This window comes from Vespula vulgaris, chromosome 4 (genome assembly GCF_905475345.1).
Source record: "Vespula vulgaris chromosome 4, iyVesVulg1.1, whole genome shotgun sequence".
Classification (NCBI taxonomy): Eukaryota; Metazoa; Arthropoda; class Insecta; order Hymenoptera; family Vespidae; genus Vespula; species Vespula vulgaris.
In genome coordinates this window covers 2,444,091-2,462,026 of record NC_066589.1, presented here as the reverse complement: position 1 = coordinate 2,462,026, position 17,936 = coordinate 2,444,091, and the positions used below count along the sequence as shown (strand labels likewise).

The 17,936-nt window shown below is 40.7% G+C and overlaps 1 protein-coding gene and 1 long non-coding RNA gene across 17 annotated transcripts in view; one reads left to right on the top strand and one right to left on the bottom strand.

Annotated features, from left to right (window-relative positions):
- The window catches only part of LOC127063433 (uncharacterized), a 112,659-nt gene that overhangs the window by 34,310 nt on the left and 60,413 nt on the right, over nt 1-17,936 (top strand). The window lies entirely within an intron of this gene.
- Nucleotides 11,392-17,546, bottom strand: LOC127063437 (uncharacterized). Of its 6 annotated transcripts, none has more exons than XR_007781363.1 (4): nt 17,465-17,546; nt 13,881-14,008; nt 13,113-13,240; nt 11,392-11,448 (listed from the first exon to the last, which is right to left on the bottom strand). It is a non-coding gene; the product is annotated as an uncharacterized LOC127063437 (long non-coding RNA). The 6 variants fall into 6 exon arrangements; XR_007781366.1 differs by lacking the exon at nt 13,881-14,008 and adding an exon at nt 15,033-15,170 and having other exon boundaries at nt 17,475-17,546; XR_007781364.1 differs by lacking the exon at nt 17,465-17,546 and adding an exon at nt 17,081-17,162.

Genomic DNA, 17,936 nt, shown 5'->3' with positions numbered 1-17,936 from the left:
ATCCAAATTGATTAGCTTTCGTTCTGGGTATCTAAACAAAGTTACGTGACATATACCTATAAGAATACATTATATGCACATATAAATAAATAGCTTGTTATAGGAGATTAAAAAAAATTCTTTACTGAGAGATTGTTACCACAATTATGTATATTGTTAGTTGCGAATCTTAATTATGGTATCTACATAATTGTGGACTAAAAGAAGTTATTGTGATGTCAAGATCGTAATAAACTTGTTATGATCGTGTAGAAAAATCGCGTCCATTGTATATATGAGAGAGAGAATTATGTATAGAAGAAGAAAAGAAAGAATAAGAAATATAAAGAATTTTTCATGTCGAGACATATGAGCAATGAAAAAAAAAAGATGAAGAAACCATCAAAGGAAACTGTATTATTTATTTGCTGACTACTCGGTGATCTTGGGAATCATAGAGAAAAGATCAAAGAGAGAAATAATTAGTGGAAAAGAGTAAAATTTAGATATAAGTAGAGAAAATAAATGCAAGTGAGGATTTGTGAGAATTTGTAAAAAAGTTACTACAAGAAAATAGTTTCCTATATTTGGTAGAAAATCGTTGTAAACTCGGTTGTTAGATACCAAGGCGTTCTACAAGAGGGAAATAGAGAAAGTACAGACGTTGTCCACATCTCTGTAACGCTGTAACTTGTCGCCATTAAGCCAATTAAGATGACGCATGGCCACAAAACTTCTGCCGGTAACACCAGTCTCGGGCCAGAGGGCCAAGACGATCAATTTTGCCCGTTTTCTAACTCCCTTTTCACCTCAGTCCCTCGCTATTCCTCTCACCTCCTCTTCTCCTCACTCCTCACCTTTTATCCTGTATATTGTCTCCTAGGCTGGCTTCGTTTCTGCGCCTACCACCAACAACTTTCAAGTCTCTCTCTCTCTCTCTCTCTCTCTCTTTTTCTGGTTTCTTCTTCTTCTTCTGCTTGCGTTTTCAGGTCACTTTTTTCTCTCCCTCGTTCCTTCATTTTCTTTCTTTTTCGTCCTTTCCTTGGCCGCCGTCGCATTCGATAATTCTTCGCGTTTTCGGCTTTTGCCAAGTCTAAAGATCGATTCGCCGAACGTCTGGCCACTGGTACTCTTTCTTTCTCTGTTCCTTTCTTTGTTCACAAGTTACAAAAGATGATTTTTCAACGATCCTACGCCGTTACTAACACGTGTTGTTTTTACAGCCAGAAATATGCCCAAGCTTGGGAATCTAGGTTTAGTTTTCTATCACGTTTCTTTCGAATAACTCGGTTGAAGGATCGCTGACAATAAGTTAACTGGCGTAAGTGTTTCTTTTAGGATCTTAAGTAAGACGAAGCGTAGGAAGTCTTTGTCTCCTTTTTTTTCCATTTATCTTTCTTTCTTTCCTCCTTTCTTTCTTTTTCATTCTTTCTCTTTCTTTTTCACTCTCTCTCTCTCTCTCTCTCTTTCTCTTTCATTTTCTCTGTCTTTTTCTCTCTTTCTCTCTCGATTTCTTTCTTTTCTTTCACCTTTTTAGGCACGGATGAGTTGAATTTAACTCGTGCTAAAAGGGGACATACTCGAGCAGAAAACTGTTGTAAAAAATGAACATAAATGCGAGCGTTTAAAAGACTTTCTTTTTGACATGTTTGAAAAATTTTGTTTCGTGACATCGTCTTTTACGAAATTGACCCATGTAATTAGGTTTTATATTAAAGATAAATGAGAGGATTTTAAGGGAAGTTGATTCCTGATTTGTTTTGGGATTTTCAAAAGTAACTTTTTAATCAGTCGGACGTCTGATAGTAAATCCGTAAATCAGTATATAATTTTGCGTGAAAACGCAAATTTTTTTTACAAATAGAAATGTTTAAGAATTTGATTTTCATATTTATATAAAGAGAGTAAAGTGTATTATAATGGAGCAATATTACATATCTACGTTTGATGCAAAAGAGTTGAAGCATAAAATAATACATCACGGTATTATATATGTATCTACGTATATCTAAGTTCATCTTAGTATAGTGTCACTTTACATCCATTTAAAATCAGTCTTCACGTTTCTAACGTTGGTATACGTAGCTACATCTAAGTTATTCTACGCTAAATCGTCGACCGCATACGTTATACTTAATCCTCGTCGCATGAATTCCCTTTTCACTTTGGCTTGGCAACAGCTTCCTTACCTACTTACCTCCAATTTACATGAATTCATAGAAATAACGTTCGAAGTGGTACGAAGGAGAAAAATCTTACTCTCTCGCAAAAGAGCGAGGATAAATTCACCCAAAATGATCATCCAATAAATAATACCCTCGCGTTTTTTCCTGTAATCTTTTCCGCTGAATCAGGTGGCCGCAAGAGGAACGAACATGGTTTTATACGGTAAAATGTGACATATCCGAGCCCGAATCCATAATTCAGCCCGTTCCCAAAATTTTTCTTCGATATTTAAAACGATCGTTACGAGTCCCGCACGGAAGATTTATCGTGATGCCAAAGCGATCCCTTTTTCCGAAATTCGCCGGACGATTTAATCGCTAAACGCAGAATGCAATTTCGTTTACTGTGTTTCGTCCGATCGATCCGATCGATATCAGACTTCTTCCGTTTGCATTTGATTTCGATTTCGATGGCAAAACACATCTGTTCTATAGTTTCTCGTTCGAACGATGAAGGTAGTTAATTAACCCTTGCGTTAGCATAATGTCTAAGTTAAATATAGAATTTCAAATTAAAGTAAATTGTAATATTCTTTTTACGTATAATTTGTTTTTCTTCTTATGCAGTTATTATAAAATATAACAATGCTTTTTGTACTGATTATTTCAATAATTTTATTTCTAGCTTAAAATCATCTCTTTAGCACGTACGTTATGATTACACAATGATACAATGGTCGTTCTAAATTAGGAACAAAGCGATGATATTGGACAAAAAATAGAATAGATACGAGACACCAAATACTATTATTGTTTGTTACTCCACATTTCACGATTAAAGCTCCTATGTGACCATGTAATTTCCTTCGTTCGAGTCGAGTATACATGAAAGATCGTAGGAAATATCGGCTGGTCTTTCTCGATCTGATTCGTGTTGCATTCACCGCGCCTATCTCCGCGTCACTTCCGGTTAGTTAACCTCGTTCAAAGCTTGCCTCGAATCGAACTCGATTCGAGATACGCGCCGGGAATGCGCATCGGCCGTGTCGCGTCGAACCGTGTTCACTCTCTCACGAAAGACACTTCCGTTTAGCGAGGGAAGCACCGAAGACAATCGATTTCTGACAAGCTAACGTGATGCTTCTTTCAGGAGTAAACGTGATAAACATCTCTTTTAGAAAAGCCCATGGTACGATGATGGACTTTTAACGATTTTTCATGACGATAGTTACCTATTTTTTTATCATTTTCTATTTATTTTCTCATGTTTTTATTTCACGATATAACATTGACTTTTTTCTATTACATGATAGAACTATCATTATATAATATTTTTACATACTATAATATTATCTGTTTGTAATATTATATGTAATGTTTTATTTATTATTAATTGAAATAAATATTTGTTTCTAATTATAGTTCATTATCTAGATAAAAATCATATTATCGATGATTCAGCGGTTTTCTTTCTTAGTACAGTGATATTACTAAAAAGTATTGTTTGTACCTGTGTTGTGACATGTTATTAGCAGCTTGCACTGGATTGCTTCGACCATTCGCCGACCGCCATAGAAGGATAAATTAATATGGCTTTGCGAACGAATCTCGAAGCTACCGCTGCCACCGCAACAGAAACCCTCTAAGAATTTATGTTCCACGGCAATTAAGCCAGAACAAGCACTTTACTCCGACCTACGTGCTTACCCTTCGGCCAGTAATACTAACGATCTATCGAATTCGAACGATCACGTTATAATCATGAACAATTCGAATTTCGGGCAATGAAGCGAGTTCGAAATTCAAATCGGTGCAAGAAAAACATTTTAATCTCGCAACTAATTAAACGAATTAATTTGTAATCGCGGGTATGCTTGATAATTGATAATTTTTCTATGTATTTCCTTTAAAGAAGAAAATCTAAAACTATAATCCTACGTTACGCGTTACATATCGTCAATGAATTCCATATTGAACTACTTTTCAGTATGAATAATTCACTGAGGGCAATCGACTAAGCGTACACACACACACACACACACACACACACACACACACACATACACATATACGTTGCGTTTTACGTGGAACTTGGTTTACCAATTTTTCCTTCGCCATCTAAAAGTTAGGAAATCGACATATTAAAAGTCGGCAAACAACACCGAGAGTAGTAGATCGATATTAGATAGTGGATAGAGCGACTTTACATGCGTTTACATTACTGTTTAAGTTATTTTGTTTTAGTGAGATATGGCAAAGAGATAGAGTCAGAATAACAGAACTAGGAAAATCTAAAAAGAGTCAGAAAGAAAAAGAGAGAAAAACGAAGAGAGAATAAGCACCTTTTGGAAAAAAGTTTTTCCTCGAGAATTTCTAACTAGTAAATGCTAGTGCACAAACATCAACTTGGAAAACAAATATCAGAATGCGACACGGAACGTCTCTACACTCGTGCGGGAATTCCTCGACAGTTTCTTTTTTCAGTTATCCCTTGCGAACTTTTCATAACGCGATAAAAACACCGAACTGAGTCGCTTTTATGAGCCACTGCAATTCGCAAAAACTGAAAAAATAGACAAAGGGGGTATAACGAATAACTAATAAATTCAAATTCTCGGCTAATGAAAAATAGTCGACCGTTCGTTTCCTTCCTTTTTCCATACTTTCGCGTTCCAACGCTACGAATTTCAATGAAAACCAAAATTCAATGATATTCGTCGTTCGACGAAATGAATTTTTCGATTAATTGGCTTATTAAAAAAATATACAGATGAAAATAAAAAAAATATTCCACGAATTTTTAAAAAATGTTTTCAAAAAATCGTCGAAAATAAAAAACCTTAAGTGGACGTGTTATATTTCTTTGGGAGAGGAAGCGAAGACATTATGTTTAATTCTTTGGAAAAGAAAAGTGTCTTCCTCTCTTCTCCAATACCTCCCTTCTCATCCTTTTCTCGTGTCTTCATAGGTAACTCAAGAAGAATTCCAAGTAGGGAAGATTAACGTCGTTCATAAGACAAACATTAATATCACCACGTCACAGCGCGCTGCATCACTGTTATATCCACTTTGAAATTCTTTCCTTGCATCCAAAAAAGAATCTCGAGGAGTAAACGCATCCTCCGTTCCTTCTACCCCCCACTTACCCTTCCCAAACCCTCTTACTCTTCCGATATTACCGACATGGATTGCTACTCGCACGACTTTCGCGAGAAAATTTTCTGTTCTCTTTCTCACCACCATCTTCTTTTTTCTTTTCGTTTCTTTTTTCCTTTTTAACCAAGATTCCTCTTTTCTTTTCTCTTATCCGTATATCTACTATCTATTCGCCTTGTTCACTATCTCACTCTCACTCTATTTCTTTCTTTATCTTTCTTACTCTTTCTCTTAGCTTCCATCATCGTGGTTATGCGAAAATCGTTGAAAACTTTTGTCCTTCTCCTTTTCTTAGAACCTCTTTCTGTCTTATTCACTCTCTTTGTCTCCTTCTTCTCTTTCTGTCTCTCTCTCTCTCTCTCTCTCTCTCTCTTTCTCCCTCTCTTTCTTTCTTTCTTTTTATCTCTACGCCTCTTGGCAGATTGAACTTTACGAGTGTGAATTCGTAAAACTTCTTCACGTCGCACCGTGGAAAGGTGGAAAGGTAAAAGCCAAATGGAAATTGGTGGCTCTAGAGGTTTCAAACTGCACCGGTGGCTCTTCGACATACGCAAAAAATTCATTCCAGACTTTGTTATAATTCACTGTGCTAGCCGGATATTTTTTCAAAAATTTCATTGGACTTTTTGAATGATCGATAGGACGTCGGTATTTTCTATGGTATTCTGTTGGTATCTATACTACTCTATAGGATAACATGAATGGAGTTGAAAAATAACTACGGCATATGAATTCCAAAGAAAGTCTGTTTCTTGAGAAGGATTCATTAAATGTAATTATTTTGAAGGAGGTTTAAGATTATTTTAGAAGTAGATATCGTTTAATTAACTATGTTCTCTGTAATTCATATCTACACAGATATTTGTCAACAAATATCCATCTATTCTTTACTATTTGACAAAAATAATAACACAATAGAACATGCAACGGGTGAGAAATAGACTATAGTATTTCATCGAAAAGAAGTGAGAGAACGAGTAAACATGATTTTTCATGGATCTTACATGATTTTTTATCTCTTTTTCTCTTTCTTTTTTTTTCTCTATCCCTCTTTCATGTGAACTCTACATGGGGACATAGATTTTCTTCTAAGAAAGAAGAATGATAAGAAAGTGGAAAAGAGATGAAAGCTAGGGAAAGTCTAAAAGATCAGAAAGTAAGAAGGTAAGTTTGGTGAGACTGGCAGAAAGAAAGAGAGAGAGAGAGAGAGAGAAAGAAAGAGATATGCTTACAAGAGCTCGATCGTAAGTTCGAGTGTTATCTCTATCGAGTCGGGCTTCTAGAAACGTACAATCCATTCAATCCTCTTTCTTCTTTTCTCTCTTTTCCTCTCTCCCTCTTTTTCTCATAAGACGCATGAAATGTCTAGAGAGACTTGGTAAACGAAAAAGAGAGAGAGGAAGAAGAGACGGAGAGAGAGAGAAAGAGAGAGAGAGAGAGAGAGAAAGACAGAAAGGTAAAACGAACGAAAAAAATAAAAAGGGAAAGAGAGAGAGAGAAAGAGAGAGAGAGAGAGAGAGAGAGAGAGAGAGGGAGAGAAAGCCTGCTAGTGGGGAAGACCCGTGAAAACTATCATCTACCCTTTTCTTTTTTCTTTTCAGTCGGTTCCACTTGCCCGCGGCGCTCGGTATATCGGGGGTTCAGGTGTAAATTAGAAAAAAGTGGAGTTTCACGGAAACTTTCAGAGTTATACCTCCTACCACCAACTTTCCCTTGTCTCTCTTTCCCTCTTTCTCCCTCTGTCTCTTTCTTTCTATCTGTCTCTCTCTCTCTCTCTCTCTTTCCAATTCTCTTGCAGCTGTAACCATGTCTCGTCGAACTACACGTATCTTTGTGTCTATGTATCCGTACGTGTATACGTGCGTACGTGCGTGCCTGTGTGTGTGTGTATTCATGTATATATATATAAGTATGTTTCAGAGAAAGAGAGAGATAGAAGGAGGGAGGGAGAAAGGGAGAAAGAGAGAGAGAGAGAGAGAGAGAGAGACTCTCAACGAAAACAGACGCAGAGTATTCAATGAGTACGAGAAGGAGACGAAATGGACGGAGATATATAGAGATAGCTCGTCGTCTCTTCGTAACGACACTTTAAAAGTTACCCAATGTCTCGGCTCGATAGAGATGTGTACATCGACATCTCTCGTGAAACTTTTACAGCAGGAAACTGCAGAGACTACCTTCGAGCATCCGCAATCTAGGAGAAAATGATGTCTAAATTAAAAGACGCTCGGTATACTTCAAAAAATGTTGATTCTTCCTCGAGACTTTATCGTGAATACATTCACGGATCTTTTTTCTATATTATTTGACAACTACGATTGTTTAAAATTTTCTTTAAAAGTTTATTATATAATCATTTCTTCATAATTAGTTCATGAATAGATTTATAAAAATATCCAAGAGGAAATATCGATAATATTCTTCGGTGATACACAACTACGAAGTTTATCGTATATTCGAATAAATTGTGATTAGTTACCCATTATTAAATAATTATGTAAGTTTCATATCTGTCATAATTGGACATACGGATGAATCTTTTGAACATTTGCAAAATACAAAAAGTTTGTTTAGTTTGTCATCATACGTATGTACGTATTGCGAGGCCTTCTTGAAATTTCGTGACGTTAGGCAGGCAGACAGACAAGCAGGCAAGCAAGCAGGAAAGCAAGCAGGCAGGTAGGCAACTAAGCAGACGGGGAGCCCGTTTGTTTAAGCAGTCCTTTCAACTGTAATAATTCTACGCTTTGACAAGTAACCTCAGAGCTACGGTTTATTATAGTCGACAGTAGCAGCGTATATTCGTGTGAGAAGTTTTCCTAGTCGGGCTTATGCCAACAAATTTCACCGCATGGCTCACTTCTCTTCCTCTTCACTTTTCTTCTTTCTCTCTCTCTCTCTCTCTCTCTCTCTCTCTCTCTCTTTCTCTCTCTCTCTTTCTCTCTCTCTCTCTCTCTCTTTCGTTCTTCCTCACTTTCTTTCTCTCTTTCGTAATAGTGAGAGGAATTGAGCTTCCTTCTTTCCTCATAAAACTTCGTCGTTGTCGAGAGTCGAACTGCCACGTCGACTTTATGAGACTTACCGAACGGAACAAAGAATTAAAGTAAAGCTTTGAACGTTCAAAGCCGAGATGAGAATCTGTCCGAGAGATTCTTTCAGAAAGATCGAAGATCGTAGATCTGAAACGACGAGAATCACTAGTTCTTTCTTCTGGAGAATTTGAGAGAATCTCGCGTTAACTGAACGTTCACTTAAAGTAAGTAAGTAAGTAAGTAAGTAAGTACGTAAGTAAGTAAGTAAGTAAGTAAGTAAATAAGTAAGCAACTAAGTAAGAGAGGAAGTAAGCTCATTCCCTTTTCCGTAGCTTAATGCTCGGCTCACCGTATCACGCACTTTACTGGCAAGTTAGCAGCAAGTTGCCATCGAGTTTGTAAGCAAAGTTCTATGCCGCTCGTATACCAGTCCAAGCAGTAGGTTCGACCGCTTTGAGAGAACTTTGACACGTATTATGCTCGTTAAGTTAGCTACCAGTTTCCGCAGACCACTAGCACCACCAGTAGCCACCCCATACGTGGCACGCTTCGCGGAAATGCGAACGAAACTGTTCGATTCTCCTAATCGCTTGGCTTTCCTCTTTTCATTCCTTCATTTCTTCCTTCCTTCCTTCCTTCCTTCCTTCCTTCCTTCCTTCCTTTCTTACAATCCTGGCCAAACTCTACGACTTTTACTGCTTCGAGTTACGTCGGCTGTTTCTCGTATTGCCTTCTCTACACTCCATCGAGCGATATTGTTCGAACTTTAGTAGGAAAACGGTCGCCGTATCTAGTTCTGTTAATCGATTTCGAAAAGTGACGTTCAAACTTCCAAGCCGCTCGCCCGGTACTAATGTTTTCAAATGTAATTATCACGTCGACGCAAGCTAAAGGAAGTTAACAGCAGGGCGAACTTACCGCGAGGATAGATTTGCTTAACTTTTGTTACTTCAAGGGCCGATCCTTAGAATATTTTACAGAAGTTAATATGAATATTTTCTTTTTTTTATGTTTTATTTCCGTTTCTACGATTTCAACTTTATTATACTTATGATAGAAGTAGAATATCGTGGTGATATTAATTATATTTTAACAAGGAAATATAATAATTAAATATAAGGAAGAACGAAGCATGAAGAAAATTTGTTTAACAATTATTTTTTATTTTCGTAATTTTCATTACATATTTTCGGAAAGTTCTCTTGTCGAAGAGATTTTAAACTCTTTTATGTTCGTAATATCTCTTTTTTTTTATGTATATATCTTCGGATATTACAATTTCAAATCTTTGCATTTATGTCATATAAGTATTTCATAATAAATATCGATATTGGACGAAAAAGTTGTTAACTATAAACGATATTACATACGAACGCCCTTTTCAAAGGGTCAAAGAAGTCTTTGATTCGATGGTAATTCCGATGTAAATCTAATTTCGAGTATACCTACCGATAAGAAGATCGTGTTCCTATACGTTTCCAAGATCAAAAGGTAGTCAGTTGCCTTTATCGGACATCGAATGAAAATACTTCGACTTTCAACAAATTTTTACCGCACGGAATATATTTCAGATCCTTTGTTGGATAAAAACCTTGTTAACGAATATATCAATGAAATACCACGATTGATACATTTTATACTGCATTTTTGGAATAGTCATTCTAATGATTACGTATGATATTTAAATCGCGTGTAAGCTAATCGATTTTGTGCGGAATGAGTCTGGTCTAACAAAGAGAAATCAATTCGACGAACAAAATCATTCGATAATCGTTTTAAAACTGGCTATAAATATACACACACACAAATATATATATTTTTTTTACACACACACACACACATACATATATACATAGCATACACAATACATACCCATAGGTATAGAGACATATATACATACACAGGGTGTCCCGTTTATCTCGACAAATTAGAAAACCTCGTGGGGGATTGAATGTCACACTTTTTTTTACAGATATATTTGTTATGTAAAGACACATCATACGTTGGCAACATTTTTTGCAGATATAGTAAAGGAAATTTCCAAACACATTTTACAAAAAAAACTAAACATATCTCTTTTTACAGATCGACAACATTTGCTCAAACGGATACAACACCTTGCCATATGAAGCCATTTCTTACTATAAAAAGTAATAAACTATATCATAAATTCGCAAGAACCTAAGGAGAATGATGCTGTCTGTTGTAAACCTGTATAGGATGAACAAAGGAAGAAAACCTCAACGACATAACAACAATTGGATAAACATCAAGCCAAGAAGTTCGTCCTCCGTTTACCCGAGCAAAATATCATATTACATTGTATATATCGTATTATATACCTATAATGTATTAAATTAATTATATTAATGTATTCATTGTAATACAATATAATAATACGCTTACCATTATATAGCATTATATAAAATCATATTATGTGGTATTATAAAACTACAATGTATAGTATTGTATTACATTTCGTATATTGTATAAATATCGACTATATTGGATATATTGTAATAATTATGCCCAACGAATAAATAATGCACATCTAATTAAAAATGTATAACAAAAGGAAACGAAAATAAAAATGATAAATAACAACAGAAATCAGATGAGTTATTTAATAAACCCAAACATTATTACCTTTCTCCACAATATTTCACCTTACCAACATTCATTCTATATAGAGTAAAATCTATTCCAGGAAATAGAATTCTAGGAGGAAAAAAATTGCCATGTCCCAATATGATATGTGACACTAAAAAAACTCGAACAAAATTTTTCGTATCATTTAAATATTTTCAATTTGAATAAGAACGTATGACACATTAGAAGGTGGCACGCTATGGCATGCTACCTCCTCGCACTTCATTTGATCCTGATACAAATCTCGGTTCGCAGGAAAGTCTTTCGCGTTACCTGGAAAACGGGAATTTCAGTAGGAACGTATGACATACCAGGAGGTAGCACGCTACGGCATGCTACCTCCTCGCAACTCATTTGATCCTGATACAAATCTCGGTTCGCAGGAAAGTCTTTCGCGTTACCTGGGAAACGGGAATTTCAGTAGGAACGTATGACATACCAGGAGGTAGCACGCTTCGGCATGCTACCTCCTCGCACCTCATTTGATCCTGATACAAATCTCGGTTCGCAGGAAAGTCTTTCGCGTTACCTGGGAAACGGGAATTTCAGTAGGAACGTATGACATACCAGGAGGTAGCACGCTACGGCATGCTACCTCCTCGCACTTCATTTGATCCTGATACAAATCTCGGTTCGCAGGAAAGTCTTTCGCGTTACCTGGAAAACGGGAATTTCAGTAGGAACGTATGACATACCAGGAGGTAGCACGCTATGGCATGCTACCTCCTCGCACTTCATTTGATCCTGATACAAATCTCGGTTCGCAGGAAAGTCTTTCGCGTTACCTGGAAAACGGGAATTTCAGTAGGAACGTATGACATACCAGGAGGTAGCACGCTACGGCATGCTACCTCCTCGTACCTCATTTGATCCTGATACAAATCTCGGTTCGCAGGAAAGTCTTTCGCGTTACCTGGGAAACGGGAATTTCAGTAGGAACGTATGACATACCAGGAGGTAGCACGCTACGGCATGCTACCTCCTCGCAACTCATTTGATCCTGATACAAATCTCGGTTCGCAGGAAAGTCTTTCGCGTTACCTGGGAAACGGGAATTTCAGTAGGAACGTATGACATACCAGGAGGTAGCACGCTACGGCATGCTACCTCCTCGCACTTCATTTGATCCTGATACAAATTTCGGTTCGCAGGAAAGTCTTTCGCGTTACCTGGAAAACGGGAATTTCAGTAGGAACGTATGACATACCAGGAGGTAGCACGCTATGGCATGCTACCTCCTCGCACTTCATTTGATCCTGATACAAATCTCGGTTCGCAGGAAAGTCTTTCGCGTTACCTGGAAAACGGGAATTTCAGTAGGAACGTATGACATACCAGGAGGTAGCACGCTACGGCATGCTACCTCCTCGCACCTCATTTGATCCTGATACAAATCTCGGTTCGCAGGAAAGTCTTTCGCGTTACCTGGAAAACGGGAATTTCAGTAGGAACGTATGACATACCAGGAGGTAGCACGCTACGGCATGCTACCTCCTCGCAACTCATTTGATCCTGATACAAATCTCGGTTCGCAGGAAAGTCTTTCGCGTTACCTGGGAAACGGGAATTTCAGTAGGAACGTATGACATACCAGGAGGTAGCACGCTACGGCATGCTACCTCCTCGCACTTCATTTGATCCTGATACAAATCTCGGTTCGCAGGAAAGTCTTTCGCGTTACCTGGAAAACGGGAATTTCAGTAGGAACGTATGACATACCAGGAGGTAGCACGCTTCGGCATGCTACCTCCTCGCAACTCATTTGATCCTGATACAAATCTCGGTTCGCAGGAAAGTCTTTCGCGTTACCTGGGAAACGGGAATTTCAGTAGGAACGTATGACATACCAGGAGGTAGCACGCTACGGCATGCTACTTCCTCGCACCTCCTTTGATCCTGATACAAATCTCGGTTCGCAGGAAACTCTTTCGCGTTACCTGGGAAACGGGAATTTCAGTAGGAACGTATGACATACCAGGAGGTAGCACGCTACGTCATGCTACCTCCTCGCACTTCATTTGATCCTGATACAAATCTCGGTTCGCAGGAAAGTCTTTCGCGTTACCTGGGAAACGGGAATTTCAGTAGGAACGTATGACATACCAGGAGGTAGCACGCTACGGCATGCTACCTCCTCGCAACTCATTTGATCCTGATACAAATCTCGGTTCGCAGGAAAGTCTTTCGCGTTACCTGGGAAACGGGAATTTCAGTAGGAACGTATGACATACCAGGAGGTAGCACGCTACGGCATGCTACCTCCTCGCACTTCATTTGATCCTGATACAAATTTCGGTTCGCAGGAAAGTCTTTCGCGTTACCTGGAAAACGGGAATTTCAGTAGGAACGTATGACATACCAGGAGGTAGCACGCTATGGCATGCTACCTCCTCGCACTTCATTTGATCCTGATACAAATCTCGGTTCGCAGGAAAGTCTTTCGCGTTACCTGGAAAACGGGAATTTCAGTAGGAACGTATGACATACCAGGAGGTAGCACGCTACGTCATGCTACCTCCTCGCACTTCATTTGATCCTGATACAAATCTCGGTTCGCAGGAAAGTCTTTCGCGTTACCTGGGAAACGGGAATTTCAGTAGGAACGTATGACATACCAGGAGGTAGCACGCTACGGCATGCTACCTCCTCGCAACTCATTTGATCCTGATACAAATCTCGGTTCGCAGGAAAGTCTTTCGCGTTACCTGGGAAACGGGAATTTCAGTAGGAACGTACGACATACCAGGAGGTAGCACGCTACGGCATGCTACCTCCTCGCACTTCATTTGATCCTGATACAAATCTCGGTTCGCAGGAAAGTCTTTCGCGTTACCTGGAAAACGGGAACTTCAGTAGGAACGTATGACATACCAGGAGGTAGCACGCTATGGCATGCTACCTCCTCGCACTTCATTTGATCCTGATACAAATCTCGGTTCGCAGGAAAGTCTTTCGCGTTACCTGGAAAACGGGAATTTCAGTAGGAACGTATGACATACCAGGAGGTAGCACGCTACGGCATGCTACCTCCTCGCACTTCATTTGATCCTGATACAAATCTCGGTTCGCAGGAAAGTCTTTCGCGTTACCTGGGAAACGGGAATTTCAGTAGGAACGTATGACATACCAGGAGGTAGCACGCTACGGCATGCTACCTCCTCGCACCTCATTTGATCCTGATACAAATCTCGGTTCGCAGGAAAGTCTTTCGCGTTACCTGGAAAACGGGAATTTCAGTAGGAACGTATGACATACCAGGAGGTAGCACGCTACGGCATGCTACCTCCTCGCAACTCATTTGATCCTGATACAAATCTCGGTTCGCAGGAAAGTCTTTCGCGTTACCTGGGAAACGGGAATTTCAGTAGGAACGTATGACATACCAGGAGGTAGCACGCTACGGCATGCTACCTCCTCGCACTTCATTTGATCCTGATACAAATCTCGGTTCGCAGGAAAGTCTTTCGCGTTACCTGGAAAACGGGAATTTCAGTAGGAACGTATGACATACCAGGAGGTAGCACGCTTCGGCATGCTACCTCCTCGCAACTCATTTGATCCTGATACAAATCTCGGTTCGCAGGAAAGTCTTTCGCGTTACCTGGGAAACGGGAATTTCAGTAGGAACGTATGACATACCAGGAGGTAGCACGCTTCGGCATGCTACCTCCTCGCAACTCATTTGATCCTGATACAAATCTCGGTTCGCAGGAAAGTCTTTCGCGTTACCTGGGAAACGGGAATTTCAGTAGGAACGTATGACATACCAGGAGGTAGCACGCTACGGCATGCTACCTCCTCGCAACTCATTTGATCCTGATACAAATCTCGGTTCGCAGGAAAGTCTTTCGCGTTACCTGGGAAACGGGAATTTCAGTAGGAACGTACGACATACCAGGAGGTAGCACGCTACGGCATGCTACCTCCTCGCACTTCATTTGATCCTGATACAAATCTCGGTTCGCAGGAAAGTCTTTCGCGTTACCTGGAAAACGGGAATTTCAGTAGGAACGTATGACATACCAGGAGGTAGCACGCTATGGCATGCTACCTCCTCGCACTTCATTTGATCCTGATACAAATCTCGGTTCGCAGGAAAGTCTTTCGCGTTACCTGGAAAACGGGAATTTCAGTAGGAACGTATGACATACCAGGAGGTAGCACGCTACGGCATGCTACCTCCTCGCACCTCATTTGATCCTGATACAAATCTCGGTTCGCAGGAAAGTCTTTCGCGTTACTTGGGAAACGGGAATTTCAGTAGGAACGTATGACATACCAGGAGGTAGCACGCTACGGCATGCTACCTCCTCGCAACTCATTTGATCCTGATACAAATCTCGGTTCGCAGGAAAGTCTTTCGCGTTACCTGGGAAACGGGAATTTCAGTAGGAACGTATGACACACCAGGAGGTAGCACGCTACGGCATGCTACCTCCTCGCACTTCATTTGATCCTGATACAAATCTCGGTTCGCAGGAAACTCTTTCGCGTTACCTGGGAAACGGGAATTTCAGTAGGAACGTATGACATACCAGGAGGTAGCATGCTTCGGCATGCTACCTCCTCGCAACTCATTTGATCCTGATACAAATCTCGGTTCGCAGGAAAGTCTTTCGCGTTACCTGGGAAACGGGAATTTCAGTAGGAACGTATGACACACCAGGAGGTAGCACGCTACGGCATGCTACCTCCTCGCACTTCATTTGATCCTGATACAAATCTCGGTTCGCAGGAAAGTCTTTCGCGTTACCTGGAAAACGGGAATTTCAGTAGGAACGTATGACATACCAGGAGGTAGCACGCTTCGGCATGCTACCTCCTCGCAACTCATTTGATCCTGATACAAATCTCGGTTCGCAGGAAAGTCTTTCGCGTTACCTGGAAAACGGGAATTTCAGTAGGAACGTATGACATACCAGGAGGTAGCACGCTACGGCATGCTACCTCCTCGCAACTCATTTGATCCTGATACAAATCTCGGTTCGCAGGAAAGTCTTTCGCGTTACCTGGGAAACGGGAATTTCAGTAGGAACGTACGACATACCAGGAGGTAGCACGCTACGGCATGCTACCTCCTCGCACTTCATTTGATCCTGATACAAATCTCGGTTCGCAGGAAAGTCTTTCGCGTTACCTGGAAAACGGGAATTTCAGTAGGAACGTATGACATACCAGGAGGTAGCACGCTATGGTATGCTACTTCCTCGCACTTCATTTGATCCTGATACAAATCTCGGTTCGCAGGAAAGTCTTTCGCGTTACCTGGAAAACGGGAATTTCAGTAGGAACGTATGACATACCAGGAGGTAGCACGCTACGGCATGCTACCTCCTCGCACCTCATTTGATCCTGATACAAATCTCGGTTCGCAGGAAAGTCTTTCGCGTTACCTGGGAAACGGGAATTTCAGTAGGAACGTATGACATACCAGGAGGTAGCACGCTACGGCATGCTACCTCCTCGCAACTCATTTGATCCTGATACAAATCTCGGTTCGCAGGAAAGTCTTTCGCGTTACCTGGGAAACGGGAATTTCAGTAGGAACGTATGACATACCAGGAGGTAGCACGTTACGGCATGCTACCTCCTCGCAACTCATTTGATCCTGATACAAATCTCGGTTCGCAGGAAAGTCTTTCGCGTTACCTGGGAAACGGGAATTTCAGTAGGAACGTATGACATACCAGGAGGTAGCACGCTACGGCATGCTACCTCCTCGCAACTCATTTGATCCTGATACAAATCACGGTTCGCAGGAAAGTCTTTCGCGTTACCTGGGAAACGGGAATTTCAGTAGGAACGTATGACATAGCAGGAGGTAGCACGCTACGGCATGCTACCTCCTCGCCCCTCATTTGATCCTGATACAAATCTCGGTTCGCAGGAAAGTCTTTCGCGTTACCTGGAAAACGGGAATTTCAGTAGGAACGTATGACATAGCAGGAGGTAGCACGCTACGGCATGCTACCTCCTCGCCCCTCATTTGATCCTGATACAAATCTCGGTTCGCAGGAAAGTCTTTCGCGTTACCTGGAAAACGGGAATTTCAGTAGGAACGTATGACATACCAGGTGGTAGCACGCTACGGCATGCTACCTCCTCGCACCTCATTTGATCCTGATACAAATCTCGGTTCGCAGGAAAGTCTTTCGCGTTACCTGGAAAACGGGAATTTCAGTAGGAACGTATGACATACCAGGAGGTAGCACGCTTCGGCATGCTACCTCCTCGCACCTCATTTGATCCTGATACAAATCTCGGTTCGCAGGAAAGTCTTTCGCGTTACCTGGGAAACGGGAATTTCAGTAGGAACGTATGACATAGCAGGAGGTAGCACGCTACGGCATGCTACCTCCTCGCCCCTCATTTGATCCTGATACAAATCTCGGTTCGCAGGAAAGTCTTTCGCGTTACCTGGAAAACGGGAATTTCAGTAGGAACGTATGACATACCAGGTGGTAGCACGCTACGGCATGCTACCTCCTCGCACCTCATTTGATCCTGATACAAATCTCGGTTCGCAGGAAAGTCTTTCGCGTTACCTGGAAAACGGGAATTTCAGTAGGAACGTATGACATACCAGGAGGTAGCACGCTTCGGCATGCTACCTCCTCGCACCTCATTTGATCCTGATACAAATCTCGGTTCGCAGGAAAGTCTTTCGCGTTACCTGGGAAACGGGAATTTCAGTAGGAACGTATGACATAGCAGGAGGTAGCACGCTACGGCATGCTACCTCCTCGCCCCTCATTTGATCCTGATACAAATCTCGGTTCGCAGGAAAGTCTTTCGCGTTACCTGGAAAACGGGAATTTCAGTAGGAACGTATGATATACCAGGAGGTTGCACGCTACGGCATGCTACCTCCTCGCACTTCATTTGATCCTGATACAAATCTCGGTTCGCAGGAAAGTCTTTCGCGTTACATGAAAAACGGGAATTTCAATAGGAA